We start from the raw sequence: 13,302 nt of genomic DNA on the forward strand, positions 1-13,302 counted from the left end.
ATATGTAGTAACCCAAAAAATGTTAAAATAAATATGTGAGATTCTACAGAATAGACACATTTTGCCTTGGGTGCACTATTGGCATTTCTTAAGCCAGCTTCCATGAGGTAGTCACCTGGAATGCATTTCAATTAACAGGTGTGCCTTCTTAAAGTTCCATTTGTGGGAATTCTTTCCTTCTTAATGCATGTTGAGCAAATCAGTTGTGTGTGAACAAGGTTGGTTGGGTAAATAGAAGATAGCCCTATTTCTGGTAAAAGACAGTCCATATCTATGGCAAGACCAGGCTCAAAATACGCAAGAGAAACGACAGTCCTCATTATTGTGAAGACATGAAGGTCAGTCAATACGGAAAGACTTCAAGAAACTTTGAAAGTTTCTCAAGTGGCAGTTGCAAAAACCATCAAGGCGCTATGATGAAACGGCCTCTCATGAGGACCGCCACAGGATGGAGAGGACGCCAGAGGTTACCTCCGCTGCAGAGGTAAGCTTTCATTAGAGTTACCCGCATCAGAATATTGGCAGCCGCAAAATAATGATTCACAGAGTTCAAGTAACCAGACAATCTCAACATCAACTGTTAGGAGACCTGCGTCAATCAGCCTTCATGGTCGATTGCTGCCAAGAAAACCACTCTAAAGACACCAATAATAAGAAGAGACTTGCTTTGGGCCAAGAAATATGATCAATGCTCATTAGACCAGTGGAAATTGTCTTTGGTCTGGAGTCCAAATTTGAGAATTTTAAGTTCAACGCGTGTCTTGTAAAGCGGTGTGGGTTTTAACGGATGAATCTTCTGCATGTTGGTTCCGCGCCGTGAATCATGGAGGAGGTGTGATGGTGGCTTTGCCTGGTGACACTGGTCTGTGATTTTTTTAGAATTCCAGGCACACTTACCAGCAAGGCTACCACAGCATCTCAGGATACGCATCCCATCTGGTTTGGTCTTAGTGGGCTATCATTTGTTTTTCAACAGGACAATGACCAAACACACTCCAGGCTGTGGTAAGGGCTATTGTCAAAGAAGAGAGTGTTGGAGTGCTCGGCATCAGATGCTTTGGCCTCCAAATTCTCTGTGCAGTCGCACCACACGCAGTGAAGGAAAGCAGCCAACAAGTGCTCAGCATAATGTGGGAATCCTTCAAGACTGGTTGGAAAAGCATTCCAGGTGAGCTGGTTGAGAGAATGCTAAGTGGGTGCAAAACTATAATCAGGCAAAGGGTGGCTATTTGAAGAATCTCAAATATAAATTATTTTTGATTTGTTTAACACTTCTTTTTGGTTACTAAACCATGATTCCAATGTGTTATTTTCATAGGTTTGTGTCGTCACTATTATTCTACAATGTAGAATAGTACAAAATAAATAAAAACCCTGATGAGTAGGTGTTCTAAAACTTTTGACCGGTAGTTGTATGCACGCATGACTAAGTCGCATTTGGATAAAGTGTCTGCTAAAATGGGCATATAATTATTGTTAACTTTGCTATCCCCTCTAAAAGATGGCTATCCTTAATTAATGTTATGTCAATAAACACAACACACAATGGTCCTAACACATTAACACATATCTGTGAATGCTGACAGTAATGTTCATCACAGTATGTTGATTGTTCCCCATCAGACTCATGTTCTCCTACTGTGTCTACAGGCTAGCTGAAGAAACCCACGGGAAAGGATGGAGTCAGTCCTCTCTCTACTAATAACCTAATAGACTTTCTGGCAGAATCAGAAAGGAGAGGTGTGGTTGTGTGCACAGCACAGTTTGTAAGCAGTCGAGCGGTAATTGCTGATGCTGGCATAATGCCTCGTTCGATGTGTGTGCGTGTGCGTGCGTGTGTGCGGTGGTGTGTGTGTGTGTGCATGCGTGCGTGCGTGGCGTCGTGTGCGTGCGTGTGTTGTGTGTGTGCGTGCGTGCGTGCGTGTGTGCTGTGTGTGGTGCGGCGTGCGTCGTTGTTTGCTTTAACTGTCCTGGAGTGGAAAGGCAAGATAACGAAAGGGGGATGGAGAAGCGGAGACAATGGAAGAGGGGGAGGCGGTCGTGGAAAGGTCATAATACGTGAGAGGGAGGAGGATCGATAGAGGGGGGAGGTAGAGGATAGAGAGGGGAATGAAAGATTAGGGTGCCCGTCATAGGGTCAATGGATAACTTGGATTAAGGTGGACAGGATGTATTACGATAAGCTTGCTGTGTTGTGTTGTGTGTGTGTTGTGGCATCTCCGTGGTAATGTGTTACACTACAGTCTCACATCTCTGCTTGTCAGTAGGTGTGTTATTTGTGTTGGTGTGTACCTGTTCTGTGCGTATCATGTCTTCTTCCATGTGTGTATGTCTGTGCTGTGTGTGGTCTGATGGTTGTTGCCTGTGCTGTGTGTGTATGTGTGTGTGTGTGTGTGTGTGTGTTTGTGTGTGTTGTGTGTGTGTGGTGTGTGTGTGTGTGTGTGTGTTGGTGTGTGTGTGATTGTGTTCGGTGTGTGTGTGTGTGTGTGTGTTGTCGTGTCTGTGTGTATGTGTGTGTTGGGTATGGTGTTGGTGTGTGTGGTGTGTGTGTGATGCAGCTTCGACCAGTGTGTGTTAGTTGGCAGAGCAGGGCCTGCCCAGATACCAATACGAGACAGTCTCAAGGCGCGATGGGAGATGAGTGAGTGCAGTGGGAGCTAGATGGAAAGCAGAGAAGGGCTAGAGAGGTGGGGATTGGGAGCTAGAGAGAGGGCGAGGGATGGTAGAGGTGAGAGTGGGATAGGGGGGCTGAAGCGGGTAAGGATGGGGGAGTGAATCTGGGGATGAGGCGAGATAGGGGATGTGTAGGAGAGTAGAGTAAGGGGACTCGAGAGCGAGAGGATGGAAAGGTGATGAGGAGGCTTGAGGAGAGGAAGGACTGGTCTTCTGGCAGGTCTTCTGGGTCTCTCTCCTCTCGCTTCTGCTTTTTCCACATCATCCTCTGTCCTCTCGCACATTTCTGCCGATGCATCTTGGCTGACGTACTCACACTGCGCGCCACTGCTCAGACATATTTGGGCTTTCGACTGTTAATCTTTCGCTTTACTGGTCTCTCTCTCTCCCTCTCTTGGTCGCTTCCTCTTTCTCTTGACTATTTATTTTCTCTCTCTTCTCTCTCTCTTCTCTGCTCTCTTCTCTCTCTCTCCTTTTCTCTCTTCTCTTTCGCTCTTCCTCTTACGCTCTCTCTCTCTCTCTGCTCTCTCGTCCTCTCTCTTGGCTCTCTCCACCGATGTCTGTTATTATTCTAACACTGCTGATGCACCTGTCGTATAACTGCTTGCAGAGACACTCTAGCTGGTCTCTTCTCCCTCTCATCTGTGCTCTCGTCTCTCTCTGATTTTTTTGTGAATTTTCGTTCTCTAGAATATTATGAATTATTATTACCATATTATTATTGGTTAATATAGTATACCACCTTATTGCCATCCCAACAATGGCATTTACATAGGCTTTTTAGGGAACTTCTAGCCTTCTGTAGGCCTAATTGAAGCTACGAGAATGTAGATGTTCGACCTTAAACATCGTGATACCGTGCAACAGACAGATTGAGCAGGCAATGACATTTTCTCTCACGGAAATGGATAAAACAACTCTTTGAAGGCGCACGCCGCCTACTAAGCTCTAGACTTTCTGATCTGACCGACCCATTTCTCAATCAAGCTACGATGATCCAGCATAGAACAACGGTCAACCATCTTTTTTAAAGAAAGCATAATCCAATTAGTGGCCCCAACCTGCACCAGCGAGTTTGGGCAAACCCCAGGAAGGGTTGGGAGAACGAGTGGGTCAGACCAAACAACCCAGAGGATTGGTACCAACACAGAGTTGGTCAGTCCGAGAAGTGTCAACCATCAGCAGAAGGTTGGCAACCAAAACAGAGGGTCCCAACCCTAGAAGGGTTGGGTCAGCAAAACAACCGAGCGAAGGTTGGGTCAACCAAACAACCCTGAGAAGGGTGGGTCAAGCCAAACAACCCATGAAGGGTTGGGTCAGCCAAAACATACCAGAAGGGTTGGGTCACTCAAACAACCAGCAAGGGTTGGGCAGCCAAACAACCAAGTGTCACAGCAACAGAGGGTTGGGTCAGCGCAACACCCATGGTCAGCAAAAACCCAAGGGTTGGTCAGCCAAACCAACCCAGAGGGTTGGGTCAGCCAAACAACCCAGAAGGGATTGGGTACGCAGAAGAATTCAGTCACCAACGAAACCTCAGATCAGGGTTGGGTCAAACCAAACAGAGTGGTCCAACCAACAGAAGGGTTGGGTCAGCCAACAAACCCAGAAGGGTTGTGGTCAGACAAGACAACCAGAAGGGTTGAGGTTAGGCACAAACAAACAGAGGTTGGGTCAGAGCCAAAAACCAGAAGGGTTAGGGTCAGCCAAACAACCCAGAAGGGTTTGGGTCACCAAACAACCCAGAAGGGTTGGGCAGCCAAACAAAAACACCCAGAAGGGTTGGTCAACCAAACAACCCAAGGGTTGTGGTGTCAGGAGCCAAACATCCAGCAAGGGTTGGGTCAGAGACCAACAACCCAGAAGGTTGGGTTCAACCAAACAACCGCAGAAAGGGTTGGGTCAGCAAAACAACCAGAAGGGTTTGGGTCAGTCCAAACAACCCAGAAGGTTGGTCATACCAACACAACCCAGCACCGTGTTGGAGGTCAGCCTCAAACAAACCACAGGGTTGGTCAATCTCAAAAACCCAGAAGGGTTTGGTCAGCCAAAACCCAGAAGGGTTGGGTCAAAGCCACAACAACCCAAACATATTTTTTGAGTGTCAAGAGACAGGGGAAAGTGGGGTTGAGAGAGGGTATGAACTGGGGTCAGATGTAGGGTGAGAAAATGGAGGAGAGGAAGTACGTGAGATGGAAGGAGAGGGGTCAGAATAGGACAACCAGAGAGAGAGAATGTATTTAGCTCCATGCGATGTGATTGCAACTGATCACTAACTGATATAGAGTCTCCATGCAAGTCCACCGTTTCTGTTTATCTATGACTCTGATGCTATGCAGTGTCCTATTATATAACCTTACTTATCGGGCTACTGAAGTCCTTTACATCAGTTGCTTTTATTTGATTCTCATTTTGATCGCATCAGAGAAGTTACTCAACTGTATCAAGACTGGTGAATTATAGATTTTTCCTTTAAAGTTTTGTTGGGTTTTGGTGTTTTGGCTGTGTGTGTGTGTGTGTGGTGTGTGTGTGTGTGTGTGTGTGTGTGTGTGTGTGTGTGTGTGTGTGTGTGTTGTGTGTGTGTGTGTGTGTGTGTGTGTGTGTGTGTGTGTGTGTGTGTGTGTGTGTGTGCCGACTGTGTAAAATAAAATAATAGCATCATTGATGTTTAAACTGTAACAGCTATTATACAGTATTTTCTTCCGTAGTGCTGAAATCCTCCTTCCTATAAACAGTACTACAACAGTGAGCCAGAAGCATACCACCCTGCATTCCACTGCTGTCTTGCTTCTGAAGCTAAGCAGGGTTGGTCCTGGTCGGTTCCTGGAAGCGAGACCAGATGCTCCTGGAAGTGGTGTTGGAGGGCCAGTAAGAGGAACTCATTCCTCTGGTCAACAACACAAAAAGCTGTCCCAGGGCAGTGATTGGGGACATTACCCTGTGTATGGTGGTGTCTTTCAGATGGGATGTTAAACAGTGGAAATGAGAACGTGTTGTCAGTCAAGTGACCTGGTAAAATAAGAGTCTGGGTACTGGAGTGTTGCTCCTAGCCAGTGTTTAGTCTGAGTCTTCACTCCCAGGCTAGTCTGTCTCTTCATGTTACGTCAGCTGTTACGACACAGACTCAGACCGCATCACCCTCTCAACCATCCCCCGGCCATGGTGTCAATGTCAGACTGGCATCTGGTAAACACACACACACACACACATGGACACAAACACACAGATCCCGTTCAATTACATGGACACACACACGCACAGACATACACACACGGACGGACGGATGCAAGTTTGCACACAGATGCAAACACAAACAAATACTGACAAGTGTGCATGTACACACACAAACACGCACACACTAACAGGATAATGAGACTCCAATTAGGAGCAGTGCTGATCTGTCCAGACCCATCCAGTCATACCAGCCCCTTAAGCCAGCATTACTCAGGCCTGGTCACACACACCAGAGTTCAGTGAGGCCAGCATTACTCAGGCCTGGTCACACACACCAGAGTTCAGTGAGGCCAGCATTACTCAGGCCTGGTCACACACACCAGAGTTCAGTAAGGCCAGCATTACTCAGGCCTGGTCACACACACCAGAGTTCAGTAAAGGCCAGCATTACTCAGGCCTGGTCAAACAGCACCAGAGTTAGTAGAGGCCAGCAATCACTCACCACCTCAGGTCAGTGGCCAGGATTTCAGCCGGTCAACACACCAGAGTTCAGTAAGGCCAGCATTCTCAAGGCATGGTCACACACACCAAGTCAGATGAACAGATTACAAGCCTGGTCACACACACCAAGTTCAGTAAGGCAGGCACTATTACATGCAGAGCGTGGTCACACAGGAGAACACCAGAGAGTATCAAGTACAGACCAGCGATTACTCAGGCCTGTACGTCATACTATAACCATTAGTTCAGGTAACGCCACATTACTGCGTAGGGACCATCGGGTCACACACCAAGAGTTAAGTCAGGCCAGCATACTACAGAGCCTGGTTCACAACACCCAGAGTTCAAGTAAGGGCAGCATTAACTCAGCATAACTGGGACACACATTGTCAGGAGTGGCCAGATTGGCAGTCCATCCAGAGTAGGTAAGGCCAAGCATTAACTCAGGCCAGGTCACACTCAGCCAGAGTTCAGTAAGGCCATGCTTACTCGCAGCTGCCTGTCACACACATCAGAGTTCAGTCAGGCACAGCATTCACTCAGGCTGGTCACACACACCATGAGTCAGTAAGGCCAGCACATTATCTACAACGGCTGGACACAGCACCCAGAGTTTCAGTGAGAGCCGAGCTTACTCAGGCCCTGGTCACAAACAATAACCACAGGTTCAGTAAGGCCACATTTACTGGCAGGCCTGAGTATCACACACACGCAGCAAGTTCAGTTGAGGCCACATTACTCAGAGCACCATAGAGTCACAACACACCAGAGTTTCAGTAGGCGCAGCACTATCTCCAGGCCATGGGTCAACACCACACGCAGAGTTACAGTTAAGGCCAGCATTACTCAGCCTGGTCACAACACACAGAGTCAGCATAGGCCCAGCCATTACTCATGGCCGGTCACACAGCCAGAGTTCAGTAAGGGCCAGCAATTACCAGGCCCCCCCGGGTTTCAAAAACACACAACACAAGAAAAAAGAGTTCAGTAGAGGACCACTTAACTCAGGCCTGGCACACATACCAGAGTTCAGGTGTAGCCGGAGCTACATTACTTCTAGAACCTGGTATGCACAATACGAAACAAGAGCCAATCTCTGCAGGTTGTTCACAAACCAAGTCAAGAGCCAGCATTAATAGGCCTGGGTCCACACACAGAGTTCAGTGAGGCCCAGCATTACTCAGGCCTGGTCACACACACAGAGTAGTGAAAGCATTCAGGCCTGCATAGAGGCAAGTACGTAGCCAGATTGCTACCTGGATCACACACACCAGGCTTTCATTTGTAATTTGTTACGAATTTATAAGTGCTTTCAAGATCCTTTATTCAATCTCTTTCATGTGATAGAGGTTTGATATTGTCCTTCTTTGATTATGAAATGTTTGTATACGGTAAGTACCTTTGTGTGTGTTTGTATTATGACAATACTGTATATGTCAGATATAAATGTGTGTTTGTATGCTATTCAGTTTTCCTACAGGCCTTAATGCTTGTATTATTAGATACATGTACTAGTGCTAGATATGCTGTGTTACTCTATGTAGGGATCATGTTACTGGTCTTAAAGCGCTGAGGCTTGACAGCCCATTTTTGCACTGTTTTCCGGCTATGTGCTTTGTCATACAATCTAACGAGGAGGCATATGTTGTAGTGATGCCCCCCACTGCATTGCAGTGCTTGAGACGTCACGACTCAGACCCGGGTTGATCTCAGCGGCATGTGTTACAGTCGGTCCGTGAAATAGGGGAAGGGGTCTATTAGCCGCAGCTGGGATGTCCTGATCCATCACTCTACGCACTCTGTAGGGGCGCGCCTTAAGCTGATTTGGGTCACGATGCGACCGCAGCTGATGTCGAAACCTGGTGTTTCCTCGACACAATTGGCGCGGCTGGCTTTACTTGGTTAGTCGAGCAAGTAGTGTCAAGAAGAGTGTGGCTTGGCGTCTTGTCCCATCGCTGCAACTCTCCTACGGACTCAGGAGAGGCGACGCCGAGAGCCATGCGTCTCGAAACACAACCCTGCCAAGCCACAACTGCTTCTTGACACACTGCTCGCTTAACCAAGAAGCCAGCCGCGCCAATGGTGTCGGAGGAAACACCGTCCAGCTCGCGACGAAATCAGCTTGCAGGCGCCCGGCCTGCCACAAGGAGTCGCTAGACCGTGATGGGACAAGGACATCCCAGCCGGCTAAACCCTCCCCAGTCCGGCCGACTGTAACACAGCCTGAGATCGAACCCGGGTCTGTAGTGACGTCTCAAGCACTGCGATGCAGTGGGGGGCCACTACAACATATTGCCCTCTTGCTAGATTGATGACTAAAGCCATAGCGAAACAGTGCAAAAGGGCTGTCAGCTCAGCTTTAAGCCAGTAACATGGAGAACAGCAACAGCATATACATGTATCTTAATATACAGCATTAAGGCCTGTAGGAAAACTGGAATAGCATACAAACACACATTTATATCTGACATATACAGTATTTCATAATACAAACACACAAAAGGTACTGTAGCGTATACAAACATTCATAACAAAGAAGGACAATATCAAACCTCTATTTACTGAAAGAGATTGAAATAGGATCTGAAGCACTTAGAAATTCGTAACATACATGGAAGGACTCTGGTGTGTGTGACAGGCCTGAGTAATGCTGGCCTACTGAACTCTGGTGTGTGTGACCAGGCTGAGTAATGCTGGCCTCACTGAACTCTGGTGTGTGTGACCAGGCCTGAGTAATGCTGGCCTACTGAACTCTGGTGTGTGTGACCAGGCTGAGTAATGCTGGCCTTACTGAACTCTGGTGTGTGTGACCAGGCCTGAGTAATGCTGGCCTACTGAAACTCTGGTGTGTGTGACCAGGCCTGAGTAATGCTGGCTTACTGAAACTCTGGTGTGTGGTGACCAGGCCTGAGTAATGCTGGCCCTTAGGAACTCTTGGTGTGTGTGACCAGGCCTGAGTAATGCTGGCCTACTGAACTCTGGTGTGTGTGACCTGGCCTGAGTAATGCTGGCCGTACTGAACTCTGGTGTGTGTGACCAGGCCTGAGTAATGCTGGCCTCACTGAACTCTGGTGTGTGTGACCAGAGCCTGAGTAATGCTGGCCTTTACTGAACTCTGGTGTGTGTGACCAGGCCTGAGTAATGCTGGCCTCACTGAACTCTGGTGTGTGTGGACCAGGCCTGAGTAATGCTGGCCTTACTGAACTCTGGTGTGTGTGACCAGGCTGAGTAATGCTGGCCTCACTGAACTCTGATGTGTGTGACCAGGCCTGAGTAATGCTGGGCCTTACTGAACTCTGGTGTGTTGACTGGCCTGAGTAATGCTGGCCTTACTGAACTCTGGTGTGTGTGTGACCAGGCCTGGAGTAAATGCTGGCCTTTACTGAACTCTGGTGTGTGTGACAGGCCTGAGTAATACTGGCCTTACTGAACTCTGGTGTGTGTGACCAGGCCTGAGTAATGCTGGCCTACTGAACTCTGGTGAGTGTGACCAGGCCTGAGTAATGCTGGTCTTACTGAACTCTGGTGTGTGTGACCAGGCCTGAGTAATGCTGGCCTTACTGAACTCTGGTGTGTGTGACCAGGCCTGAGTAATGCTGGCTACTGAACTCTTGGTGTGTGTGACCAGGCCTGAGTAATGCTGGCCTTACTGAACTCTGGTGTGTGTACCAGGCCTGAGTAATGCTGGCCTTACTGAACTCTGGTGTGTGTGACCAGGCCTGAGTAATGCTGGCCTTCACTGATCTAGGTGTGTGTGACAAGGCCTGAGTAATGCTGGCCTTACTGAACTCTGGTGTGTGTGACCAGGCCTGAGTAATGCTGGCCTTACTGAACTCTGGTGTGTGTGACCAGGCTCTGAGTAATGCTGGCCTCACTGAACTCTGGTGTGTGGTGACCAGGCCTGAGTAATGCTGGCTCACTGAACTTGGTGTGTGGACCAGGCCTGAGAATGCTGGCTTAAGGGGCTGGTATGACTGGATGGGTCTGGACAGATCAGGCACTGCTCCTAATTGGCAGTCTCATTAATCGCCTGTAGTGTGTGCGTGTTTGTGTGTGTACATGCCACACTTGTCAGTATTTGTTGATGTTTGCATCTGTGTGCAAACTTGCATAACTGTTCGTCCGTGTGTGGTATGTCTGTGCGTGTAAGTGTGTCCATGTAATTGAACGGGATCTGTGTGTTTGTGTCGCATGTGTGTGTGTGTGTGTGTTTACCAGATGATCCAGTGCTGACATGACAACCATGGGCCGGGGGACTGGTTTGAAGGGTGATGCGGTCTGAGTCCTGTGTCCGGTGAACAGTCTGACGTAACATGGAAGAGACAGACTAGCATGGGAGTGAAGAGGTCTCAGACTAAACACTGGCTAGGCAGCAGCATCTTCAGTTACCCAGACCTTGATATTTACCCAGGTCACTAGTTGACTGACAACACGATTATCATTTCACTGTTTAACATCCCATCTGAAAGACACCACCATACACAGGGTAATGTCCCAAACACTGCCTGGGACAGCTTTTTGTGTTGTTGACGCAGAGAATGAGTTTCATCTTACTGGCCCTCCATCACCACTTTCCAGGAGCATCTGGTCTCGCTTCCCAGGAACCGACCAGGAACAACCCTGCTTAGCTTCAGAAGCAAGACAGCAGTGGAATGCAGGGTGGTATGCTTCTGGCTCACTGTTGTAGTACTGTTTATAGGAAGGAGGAATTTCAGCACTACGGAAGAAAATACTGTATAATAGCTGTTACAGTTTAAACATCAATGATGCTATTATTTTATTTTACACAAGTCGCACACACACACACACACACACACACACACACACACACACACACACACACACACACACACACACACACACACACACACACACACACACACACACACACACACACACACACACACACACACACGATTTAAGAGGAAAATCTATAATCCTCCCAGTCTTTGATAACAGTGAGTAACTTCTCTGATGCGATCAAAATGAGAGACAATAAAGCACTATGTAGGCTTTACGTAGCCCATAAGTAGGTATAGGACACTGCAATAGCAATCAGAGTCTAGTAAACAGAACGGTGGCTGGCATGGAGAGCTATTCAGTTGTGACAGTTCACACATCGATGAAGCAACATTCATCTCTCTCATGTGTTGTCCTATGTCTGACCCCTCTCCATCTCACCGTCTTCCCTCCTCCCATTTTCTCACCTACATCTGACCAGTTCATCCCTCTCCTCAACCCACTTTCCCCTGTCTCTTGACACTCAAAAAATGTTGGGTTTTGGGCTTGACCCAACCCTTCTGGGTTGTTTGGCTGGACCACAACCTTCTGGAATTTTTGGATATTGACCAACCCTTCTGGGTTGTTTGAGCTGACCCCAACACGTGCTGGGTTGTTTTTTGGTTGACCACTTCTGGGTTGGTTTGGACTGCCCAAACCCTTCTGGTTTGTTACCTTTCGGTTTGGTTGAACCTTGGGTGTTGGTCGCCAACCCTTGCTGGGTATGTTGGCTGCACGCACACCCTCTGGGTTGTTTGGTCTGACCCAACCCTTCTGGTTGTTTGGCTGCCCAACCTCTCTGGGTGTGTTTGAGTTGAACTTGTGCTGACCCAACCCTTCTGGGTTGTTTGGCTGACCCATACCCTTCTGGTGTTTGGACTGACCCAACCTTCTGGTTTGTTGTGACTTCCTTGGTCTGTCTGACCACAACCATGTCTGGGTTTGTTTGGCTGACAAACCAACCTTCTGGGTTGGTTTTGGTTACCCAACCCTATCTGGGTTTCGTTGGGACTGACCCAGTTCGCCTTCTCGGTTGTTTGTGCCACCTTTTGGTCTGTTGGTTACCGTACCAACCCTTCTGGGTTGTTTGGGCACCCTCGTGTTGACACATCCCTTCTGGGTTGTTTTGGCTGACGCAACCCTTCGGGGTTGTTTGGCTGACCATCCTTCTGGGTGTTGGCGCCACTGCTGTTTGCTGACCCAACCCTTTTGGCAACTGGGTTGTTGCACATTCGTTTTTGGTTGACCAACCCTTCTGGTTGTTTGGCTGCCCAACCCTTCTGGGTTGCTTTTGAGTGACCCAAGATTTGCTGCCACCTTCATGGGTTGTTTGGTTGACCCACCCTTCTCGGGTTGTTTGGTTGACCCAACCCTTCTGGGATTGTTTTGGCTTGACCCACCCTTCTGGGTGTTTGGCTGTGGGTTGACTGCCCAATCCTCTGGGTTGTTGTGCAACCGCTTCTGGTGTTTGGGAACCCCAACCCTTCCTGGGTTTTGGCTGCGCCTCTGCTTGCAGGCAGTTGGGTCCACTTAATTGGGAGTTATGCCCTTTCTTTAAAAAAGCATGGTTGCCGGTTGTCTGATGCTGGATCATTTGCCCTTGGTTATTGAGAAATGGGCGGGTCAGATCAGAAGTCTAGAGCTTAGTAGGGGCGTGGCTTCAAGTAGTTGTTTTTATACCTTCCGTGAGAGGAAATGTCATTCCTGCTACAATCTGTCCTGTTGGACAGGTATCACATGTTTAAGGTCGAACATCTACATTCTCGTAGCTTCAAATTAGGCCTACAGAAGTGTAGATTAGTTCACCCTAAAAGCCTATGGTAATGCAATTGTTGCGGATGCAATAAGGTGGTATCCTATTAACCAATAATAATATGTAATAAATATCATATATATTCTAAGAAAACGAAAAAAATTCACAAAAAAAATGAGAGGAGAGAGAGAGACACAGATGAAGAGGGAGAAGAACCAGGTAGAGTGTTCTCTGGCAAGCAGTATACGACAAGGTGACATCAGCAGTGTTAGAATAATAAGACATCGGTGGAGAGAGCCAAGAGAGAGGAGAGAGAGCAGAGAGAGAGAGGAGAGAAGAAGAGAGAGGAAGAGAGAGAGAAAAGGAGAGAGAGGCCAAAAAAGAGAGAGAGAGAGAAGGAGAGAAGAGAGAGAGAAGAGAGG

At 48.0% G+C, this 13,302-nt stretch overlaps 1 protein-coding gene across 1 annotated transcript in view; it reads right to left on the reverse strand.

Moving 5' to 3' along the window:
• Positions 1-13,302, reverse strand: part of LOC139026926 (mucin-2-like) — a 19,138-nt gene that overhangs the window by 4,988 nt on the left and 848 nt on the right. The gene's annotated exons all lie outside the window — the stretch shown is intronic.

The sequence above is a fragment of the Salvelinus sp. IW2-2015 genome, unplaced genomic scaffold (assembly GCF_002910315.2).
Source record: "Salvelinus sp. IW2-2015 unplaced genomic scaffold, ASM291031v2 Un_scaffold6381, whole genome shotgun sequence".
Classification (NCBI taxonomy): domain Eukaryota; kingdom Metazoa; phylum Chordata; class Actinopteri; order Salmoniformes; family Salmonidae; genus Salvelinus; species Salvelinus sp. IW2-2015.